Genomic DNA, 10,581 nt, shown 5'->3' on the forward strand with positions numbered 1-10,581 from the left:
CTGTCAGCTGGGTGACTTTGGGGCAGTCACTTCACTTTTCTGGGCCTCAGTTCCCTATCTGGAAAATGGGGATGAAGACTGTGAGCCCCCCGTGGGACAACCTGATCACCTTGTAACCTCCCCAGCGCTTAGAACGGTGCTTTGCATATAGTAAGCGCTTAATAAATGCCATTATTATTATTATTATTATTATTATTATTATTATTCTCTGGGCCTCAGTTCCCTCATCTGGAAAATGGGGATGAAGACTGTGAGCCCCCCCGTGGGACAACCTGATCACCTTGGAACCTCCCCAGCGCTTAGAACAGTGCTTGGCACATAGTAAGCATTTAAAAATGCCATTATTATTATTATTATTATTATTTCGAATTATTATTATTATTGCGAAGCACTATGTACCAAGCACTGTTCTGTGCACTGAAAGGTCATCAGGTTGGACACGGCCCCTGTCCCATATTGGGTTCACACTCTAATCCCCATTTTTTACAGATAACAATAATAATAATAATAATGGCATTTGTTAATCAATCAGTCAATCAATCAATCGTATTTATTGAGCGCTCACTGTGTGCCACGCCGAGCCACGCCGCTTCCCAGATAAGAGCTTACAAACTATTGGGAGATTGTAAAATCCCTAAAATGAATTATTAATAATCATAACGGTGGTATTTGTTGAGCGCTTACTACGTGCCAGGCGCCCAGGGTGGATACAAGCAAATGGGGTGGGACGCAGTCCCTGTCCCACGTGGGGCTCGCAGTCTCCATCCCCATTTTACAGATGAGGGAACTGAGGCACAGAGAATTGAAGCGACTCGCCCAAGGTCACCCAGCAGAGAAATCTGTGAAGCAGCGTGGTTCAGTGGAAAGAGCCCGGGCTTGGGAGTCGGAGGTCCTGGGTTCAAATCCCGGCTCTGTACCTACTAAGCGCTTAATAAATGCCATCATTATTGGAGAAGCAGAGTGGCTCAGTGGAAGGAGCCCGGGCTTTGGAGTCGGAGGTCGTGGGTTCAAATCCCAGCTCTGCACCTACTAAGCGCTTAATAAATGCCATCATTATTGGAGAAGCAGCGTGGCTCTGTGGAAAGAGCCCGGGCTTTGGAGTCGGAGGTCGTGGGTTCAAATTCCAGCTCTGCACCTACTGAGCGCTTAATAAATGCCATCATTATTGGAGAAGCAGCGTGGCTCAGTGGAAAGAGCCCGGGCTTTGGAGTCGGAGGTCGTGGGTTCAAATCCCGGCTCTGCACCTACTAAGCGCTTAATAAATGCCATCATTATTATGAGAAGCAGTGTGGTTCAGTGGAAAGAGCCCGGGCTTTGGAGTCGGAGGTCGTGGGTTCAAATCCCAGCTCTGCACCTACTAAGCGCTTAATAAATTCCATCATTACTGGAGAAGTGGTGTGGCACAGTGGAAAGAGCCCGGACTTTGGAGTCGGAGGTCGTGGGTTCAAATCCCAGCTCTGCACCTAGTAAGTGCTTAATAAATGCCATCATTACTGGAGAAACAGTGTGGGTCAGTGGAAAGAGCCCGGGTTTTGGAGTCGGAGGTTGTGGGTTCAAATCCCAGCTCTGCACCTACTGAGCGCTTAATAAATGCCATCATTATTATGAGAAGCCGCATGGCTCAGTGGAAAGAGCCCGGGCTTTGGAGTCGGAGGTCGTGGGTTCAAATCCCAGCTCTGCACCTACTAAGCGCTTAATAAATGCCATCATTATTATGAGAAGCAGCGTGGCTCAGTGGAAAGAGCCCGGGCTTTGGAGTCGGAGGTCGTGGGTTCAAATCCCAACTCTGCACCTACTAAGCGCTTAATAAATGCCATCATTATTGGAGAAGCAGGGTGGCTCAGTGGAAAGAGCCCGGGCTTTGGAGTCGGAGGTCGTGGGTTCAAATCCCAGCTCTGCACCTACTGAGCGCTTAATAAATGCCATCATTACTGGAGAAGCAATGTGGCTCAGTGGAAAGAGCCCGGGCTTTGGAGTCAGAGGTCATGGGTTCAAATCCCAGCTCTGCACCTACTGAGCGCTTAATAAATGCCATCATTATGATGAGAAGCAGTGTGGCTCAGTGGAAAGAGCCCGGGCTTTGGAGTCGGAGGTCGTGGGTTCAAATCCCAGCTCTGCACCTACTAAGCGCTTAATAAATGCCATCATTATTGGAGAAGCAGGGTGGCTCAGTGGAAAGAGCCCGGGCTTTGGAGTCGGAGGTCGTGGGTTCAAATCCCGGCTCTGCACCTACTAAGCACTTAATAAATTCCATCATTACTGGAGAAGCGGTGTGGCTCAGTGGAAAGAGCCCGGGCTTTGGAGTCGGAGGTCATGGGTTCAAATCCCAGCTCTGCACCTACTGAGCGCTTAATAAATGCCATCATTATGATGAGAAGCAGTGTGGCTCAGTGAAAAGAGCCCGGGCTTTGGAGTCGGAGGTCGTGGGTTCAAATCCCAGCTCTGCACCTACTGAGCGCTTAATAAATGCCATCATTATTGGAGAAGCAGTGTGGCTCAATGGAAAGAGCCCGGGCTTTGGAGTCGGAGGTCGTGGGTTCAAATCCCAGCTCTGCACCTACTGAGCGCTTAATAAATGCCATCATTATTGGAGAAGCAGTGTGGCTCTATGGAAAGAGCCCGGGCTTTGGAGTCGGAGGTCGTGGGTTCAAATCCCAACTCTGCACCTACTGAGCGCTTAATAAGTGCCATCATTATTGGAGAAGCAGTGAGGCTCAGTGGAAAGAGCCCGGGCTTTGGAGTCGGAGGTCGTGGGTTCAAATCCCAGCTCTGCACCTACTAAGCGCTTAATAAATGCCATCATTATTATGAGAAGCAGTGTGGCTCAGTGGAAAGAGCCCGGGCTTTGGAGTCGGAGGTCGTGGGTTCAAATCCCAGCTCTGCACCTACTAAACGCTTAATAAATGCCATCATTATTGGAGAAGCAGAGTGACTGTTCAGTGGAAAGAGCCCGGGCTTTGGAGTCGGAGGTCGTGGGTTCAAATCCCAACTCTGCACCTACTAAGCGCTTAATAAATGCCATCATTATCATGAGAAGCAGTGTGGCTCAGTGGAAAGAGCCCGGGCTTTGGAGTCGGAGGTCGTGGGTTCAAATCCCAGCTCTGCACCTACTAAACGCTTAATAAATGCCATCATTATTGGAGAAGCAGAGTGACTGTTCAGTGGAAAGAGCCCGGGCTTTGGAGTCGGAGGTCGTGGGTTCAAATCCCAGCTCTGCACCTACTAAGCGCTTAATAAATGCCATCATTATCATGAGAAGCAGTGTGGCTCAGTGGAAAGAGCCCGGGCTTTGGAGTCGGAGGTCGTGGGTTCAAATCCCAGCTCTGCACCTACTAAGCACTTAATAAATTCCATCATTACTGGAGAAGCGGTGTGGCTCAGTGGAAAGACCCCGGGCTTTGGAGTCGGAGGTCGTGGGTTCAAATCCCAGCTCTGCACCTACTAAGCGCTTAATAAATGCCATCATTATGATGAGAAGCAGTGTGGCTCAGTGAAAAGAGCCCGGGCTTTGGAGTCGGAGGTCGTGGGTTCAAATCCCAGCTCTGCACCTACTGAGCGCTTAATAAGTGCCATCATTATTGGAGAAGCAGTGCGGCTCAGTGGAAAGAGCCCGGGCTTTGGAGTCGGAGGTCGTGGGTTCAAATCCCAACTCTGCACCTACAAAACGCTTAATAAATGCCATCATTATTGGAGAAGCAGAGTGACTGTTCAGTGGAAAGAGCCCGGGCTTTGGAGTCAGAGGTCATGGGTTCAAATCCCAGCTCTGCACCTACTAAGCGCTTAATAAATGCCATCATTATTATGAGAAGCAGTGTGCCTCAGTGGAAAGAGCCCGGGCTTTGGAGTCAGAGGTCGTGGGTTCAAATCCCAGCTCTGCACCTACTAAGCGCTTAATAAATGCCATCATTATTGGAGAAGCAGTGTGGCTCAGTGGAAAGAGCCCGGGCTTTGGAGTCGGAGGTCGTGGGTTCAAATCCCAACTCTGCACCTACTAAGCGCTTAATAAATGCCATCATTATTGGAGAAGCAGAGTGGCTCAGTGGAAAGAGCCCGGGCTTTGGAGTCGGAGGTCGTGGGTTCAAATCCCAGCTCTGCACCTACTAAGCGCTTAATAAATGCCATCATTATTATGAGAAGCAGTGTGGTTCAGTGGAAAGAGCCCGGGCTTTGGAGTCGGAGGTCGTGGGTTCAAATCCCAACTCTGCACCTACTAAGCGCTTAATAAATTCCATCATTACTGGAGAAGTGGTGTGGCACAGTGGAAAGAGCCCGGACTTTGGAGTCGGAGGTCGTGGGTTCAAATCCCAGCTCTGCACCTACTAAGCGCTTAATAAATGCCATCATTATTATGAGAAGCAGTGTGCCTCAGTGGAAAGAGCCCGGGCTTTGGAGTCAGAGGTCGTGGGTTCAAATCCCAGCTCTGCACCTACTAAGCGCTTAATAAATGCCATCATTATTGGAGAAGCAGAGTGGCTCAGTGGAAAGAGCCCGGGCTTTGGAGTCGGAGGTCGTGGGTTCAAATCCCAGCTCTGCACCTACTAAGCGCTTAATAAATGCCATCATTATTATGAGAAGCAGCGTGGCTCAGTGGAAAGAGCCCGGGCTTTGGAGTCGGAGGTCGTGGGTTCAAATCCCAACTCTGCACCTACTAAGCGCTTAATAAATGCCATCATTATTGGAGAAGCAGGGTGGCTCAGTTGAAAGAGCCCGGGCTTTGGAGTCGGAGGTCGTGGGTTCAAATCCCGGCTCTGCACCTACTAAGCACTTAATAAATTCCATCATTACTGGAGAAGCGGTGTGGCTCAGTGGAAAGAGCCCGGGCTTTGGAGTCGGAGGTCATGGGTTCAAATCCCAGCTCTGCACCTACTGAGCGCTTAATAAATGCCATCATTATGATGAGAAGCAGTGTGGCTCAGTGAAAAGAGCCCGGGCTTTGGAGTCGGAGGTCGTGGGTTCAAATCCCAGCTCTGCACCTACTGAGCGCTTAATAAATGCCATCATTATTGGAGAAGCAGCGTGGCTCAGTGGAAAGAGCCCGGGCTTTGGAGTCGGAGGTTGTGGGTTCAAATCCCAGCTCTGCACCTAGTAAGCGCTTAATAAATGCCATCATTATTGGAGAAGCAGTGTGGCTCAGTGGAAAGAGCCCGGGCTTTGGAGTCGGAGGTCGTGGGTTCAAATCCCAGCTCTGCACCTACTAAGCGCTTAATAAATGCCATCATTATTGGAGAAGCAGCATGGCTCAGTGGAAAGAGCCCGGGCTTTGGAGTCGCAGGTTGTGGGTTCAAATCCCAGCTCCGCCAACGGTCAGCTGGGTGACCTTGGGTGAATCACTTCACCTCTCTGTGCCTCGGTGACCTCATCTGTAAAACGGGGATGAAGACTGTGAGCCCCCCGTGGGACAACCTGATCACCTTTGTAACCTCCCCAGTGATTAGAACAGTGCTTTGCACATAGTAAGCACTTAATAAATGCTTCATTATTATTATTATCCTTATTATTAAAGAGCTTACGGTCTGAGAAGCAGCGCGGCATAGTGGCTACAGCCCGGGCCCGGTTGTCAGAAGGTCCTGGGTTCTAATCCCGGCTCCCCAGCTTATCTATGTGCCTCAGTGACCTCGTCTGTAAAATGGGGATTGGGACTGTGAGCCCCACGTGGGGCAGGGACTGCGTGCTCGTCTCCACTTCAGCGCTTAGTACAGTGCTTGGCACCTAATAGGCGCTTTAACAACTACCATCGTTATCATTATCGTTAGAGGAATTCTAGAGGATGAGGATGATGGCATTTGCTAAGCGCTTACTATGTGCGAAGCACTGTTCTAAGCGCTGGGGGGGACACAAGGTGATCAGGTTGTCCCACGGGGGGCTCACAGTCTTCATCCCCATTTTACAGATGAGGGAACTGAGGCACAGAGAAGTTAAGGACTTTTTTTTCACCTGGCCGCAGAGCATCCTGAGATTTCTCTGTTAGCTCTACCTCCCTTGAGGTTTTCTCTCTCTCTTTTTAAAATGACATTTATTAAGCGCTAACTATGTGCAAAGCACTGTTCTAAGCGCTGGGGAGGTTACAAGGTGATCAGGTTGTCCCATGGGGGGCTCACAGTCTTCCTCCCCATTCTACAGATGAGGGAACTGAGGCACAGAGAAGTTAAGGACTTCTCTTTCATCTGGATTCAGAGCATCCTGAGATTTTTTTTTTTAATGACATTTATTAAGCGCTTACTATGAGCAAAGCACTGTTCAAAGCGCTGGGGAGGTTACAAGGTGATCAGGTTGTCCCACGGGGGGCTCACAGTCTTCATCCCCATTTTACAGATGAGGGAACTGAGGCCCAGAGAAGTGAAGTGACAATAATAATAATAATAATAATGACGGCATTTATTAAGCACTTACGATGTGCAAAGCACTGTTCTAAGCGCTGGGGAGGTTACAAGGGGATCAGGTTGTCCCACGGGGGGGCTCACAGTCTTCATCCCCATTTTCCAGATGAGGGAACTGAGGCCCAGAGAAGTGAAGTGACAATAATAATAATAATGACGGCATTTATTAAGCACTTACGATGTGCAAAGCACTGTTCTAAGCGCTAGGGAGGTTACCAGGTGATGAGGTTATCCCACGGGGGGCTCACAGTCTTCATCCCCATTTTCCAGATGAGGGAACTGAGGCCCAGAGAAGTTGTGACAATAATAATAATGATAATGACGGCATTTATTAAGCACTTACGATGTGCAAAGCACTGTTCTAAGCGCTGGGGAGGTTACAAGGTGATCAGGCTGTCCCACGTGGGGCTCCCAGTCTTCATCCCCATTTTCCAGATGAGGGAACTGAGGCCCAGAGATGTGAAGTGACAATAATAATAATGATAATGACGGCATTTATTAAGCACTTACGATGTGCAAAGCACTGTTCTAAGCACTGGGGAGGTTACAAGGTGATCAGGCTGTCCCACGTGGGGCTCCCAGTCTTCATCCCCATTTTCCAGATGAGGGAACTGAGGCCCAGAGAAGTGAAGTGACTGGCCCAAAGTCACCCAGCTGACAATTGGTGGAGGCAGGATTTGAACCCACGACGTCTGGCTCCAAAGGCCGGGCTCTTTCCACTGAGCCACGCTGCTTCAGTACAGTGCTCTGCCCACCCTAAATACGACTGACTGTCTGACTCACCCAAGGTCCCACAGCAATCAATCAATCAATCAATCAATCGTATTTATTAAGCGCTTACTGTGTGCAGAGCACTGTACTAAGCGCTTGGGAAGTCCAAGTTGGCAACATATAGAGACGGTCCCTACCCAACAGTGGGCTCACAGTCGAGAAGAAGGCAACAGCAGGTGAGTGGCGGGGCCGGGATGAGGCCCCGGGAAGCAGTGTGGCTCAATGGAAAGATCCTGGGCTTTGGAGTCAAAGGTCATGGGTTCGAATCCCTGCTCCACCACATCATCAATCATCAATCGTATTTATTGAGCGCTTACTGTGTGCAGAGCACTGTGCTAAGCGCTTGGGAAGTACAAGTTGGCAACATATACAGTCCCTACCCAACAGTGGGCTCACACACACACACACACCCTCCCCATGCCTCTTTTCCACACACCCCGCCCCCTCCCACCCCCCACATCTGCCCCTTGTCCCTTTTCTACACACACACAAATCCAGTGCCCCTTTTCCACAAACACAACCGGTGCCCCTTTTCCACAAACACACACACCTGCCCGATGCCCCCTTTCCTCACACTCACACACACACACACACACCCTCCCCATGCCTCTTTTCCACACCCCCGCCCCCTCCCACCCCACACACCTGCCCCTTCATCATCATCATCATCATCAATCGTATTTATTGAGCGCTTACTATGTGCAGAGCACTGTACTAAGCGCTTGGGAAGTACAAGTTGGCAACATAGAGAGACAGTCCCTACCCAACAGTGGGCTCACACTCACACACACACACACACACCCCCTCCCCATGCCTCTTTTCCACACACCCCGCCCCCTCCCACCCCCCACATCTGCCCCTTGTCCCTTTTCTACACACACACAAATCCAGTGCCCCTTTTCCACAAACACACACACCTGCCCGATGCCCCCTTCCCTCACACTCACACACACACACACACCCTCCCCATGCCTCTTTTCCACACCCCCGGCCCCTCCCACCCCACACATCTGCCCCTCCATCATCATCATCATCAATCGTAATTATTGAGCGCTTACTATGTGCAGAGCACTGTACTAAGAGCCTGGGAAGCCCAAATTGGCAACATCTAGAGACAGTCCCTACCCAACAGTGGGCTCACAGTCTAAAAGGGGGAGATAGAGAACAAAACCAAACATACTAACAAAATAAAATAAATAGGATAGATATGCCCCTTGTCCCTTTTCTACACACACACAAATCCAGTGCCCCTTTTCCACAAACACAACCGGTGCCCCTTTTCCACAAACACACACACTTGCCCGATGCCCCCTTTCCTCACACACACACACACACACTCACACACACACACCCCCTCCCCATGCCTCTTTTCCACACCCCCCGCCCCCTCCACATCTGCCCCGGGTCCGTTTTACACACACACACCCTCCACCAACCCATAAATTGTACAGATTTATTACTCTACTTCACTTGTACCTATTTACTATTCTATTTCTCGTATTTTGTTAATATATTTTGTTTTGTTGTCCATCTCCCCCCTCTAGCCTGTGAGCCCGCTGTTGGGTAGGGCCCGTCTCTAGATGTTCCCAACTTGGACTTCCCAAGCGCTTCGTCCAGTGCTCCGCACACAGTAAGCGCTCAATAAATACGATTGAATGAATGAATGAATGAACCCACCGGGTCCCCAGCCCGGGCCTCGGAGTCAGAGCTCGTGGGTTCATTCGTTCATTCAGTCGTATTTATTGAGCGCTTACTTTGTGCAGAGCACTGTAATAATAATAATAATAAAGATGGCATGTCAGCTGTGTGACCTTGGGCAAGTGACTTCACTTCTCTGAGCCCCAGTTCCCTCATCTGTCAAATGGGGATGAAGACTGTGAGCCCCCGGTGGGACAACCTGATCACCTTGTATCCCCCCCAGCGCTTAGAACAGTGCTTGGCACATAGTAAGCGCTTAACAAATGCCATCATTATTATTATATGAAGATGGTTTTCCACTCTCAAGCCATCCAGGAAGGCGAACCGGTTGCGGTCGGGAATGGCATCAGTCTTTAATCCCTCGCTTAGAGCGGGCAGCTGCTGGATTTTTCTTTTTTAATGCCAAACATGCCCCCCACTAAATTTATTTGTGGTCAGCTGGTGGACAGGACGCCAAGGTTTTTCCATGACAAACCTGTGTGATGAGTTGAAACAAGCCCAGGCTGAAGGCGTGGGGACAACGGATTTTTTTATTTTCAATTTCAATGTGATCGGAACCACAATGGCAGACCCTGTATTCATGTTATTATTATTGTGGGGTTTTTTTAATGGCATTTATTAAGTGCTTACTATGTGCAGAGCACTGTTCTAAGCGCTGGGGAATTTACAAAGTGATCAGGTTGTCCCACGTGGGGCTCACGGTCTTCATCCCCATTTTCCAGATGAGGGAACTGAGGCCCGGAGGAGTGAAGTGACTTGCCCAAAGTCACACAGTTGACAAGTGGTGGAGCCGGGATTTGAACCCATGACCTCCGACTCCAAAGCCCGGGCTTTTCCCACTGAGCCACGCTGCTTCTCAGCTGGTTCTTCTTAGTATGTTTGGTTTTGTTGTCTGTCTCCCCCTTTTAGACTGTGAGCCCGCTGTTGGGTAGGGACCGTCTCTAGATGTTATAAATGTCCTTATAAATATATACATATATAAATATATGTATATATGTTTGTACATATTTATTACTCTATTTGTTTTACTTGTACATGATTATTCTAGTTATTTGATTCTGTTAATATGTTTTGTTTTGTTCTCTGTCTCCCCCTTCTAGACTGTGAGCCAGCTGTTGGGTAGGGCCTGTCTTTATATGTTGCCAACTTGGACTTCCCAAAGGCTTAGTCCAGCGCTCTGCACCCCGTAAGCGCTCAATAAATACGATTGAATGAATGAATGAATGAATATTTATTACTCCATTTTACTTGTCCATATTTACTATTCTATTTATTTGATTTTGTTAACATGCTTTGTTTTGTTGCCCGTCTCCCCCTTCTAGACCGTGAGCCTGCTGTCGGGTAGGGCCCGGCTCTAGCTGTTGCCAACTTGGACTTCCCAAGGGCTTAGTCCAGTGCTCTGCACCCCGTAAGTGCTCAATAAATACGATTGAATGAATGAATGAATATTTATTACTCCATTTTACTTGTCCATATTTACTATTCTATTTATTTGATTTTGTTAACATGTTTTGTTTTGTTACCTGTCTCTTCCTTCTAGACCGTGAGCCCGCTGTCGGGTAGGGCCCGGCTCTAGCTGTTGCCAACTTGGACTTCCCAAGGGCTTAGTCCAGTGCTCTACGCACCGTAAGCGCTCAATAAATAGGACTGAATGAACTGAGCGCTTACTGTGTGCACAGTGAGCCCACAGTTGGGTAGGGACCGTCTCTATATGTTGCCAACTTGGACTTCCCAA

Source organism: Tachyglossus aculeatus, chromosome 13, assembly GCF_015852505.1.
Source record: "Tachyglossus aculeatus isolate mTacAcu1 chromosome 13, mTacAcu1.pri, whole genome shotgun sequence".
Lineage (NCBI taxonomy): Eukaryota > Metazoa > Chordata > Mammalia > Monotremata > Tachyglossidae > Tachyglossus > Tachyglossus aculeatus.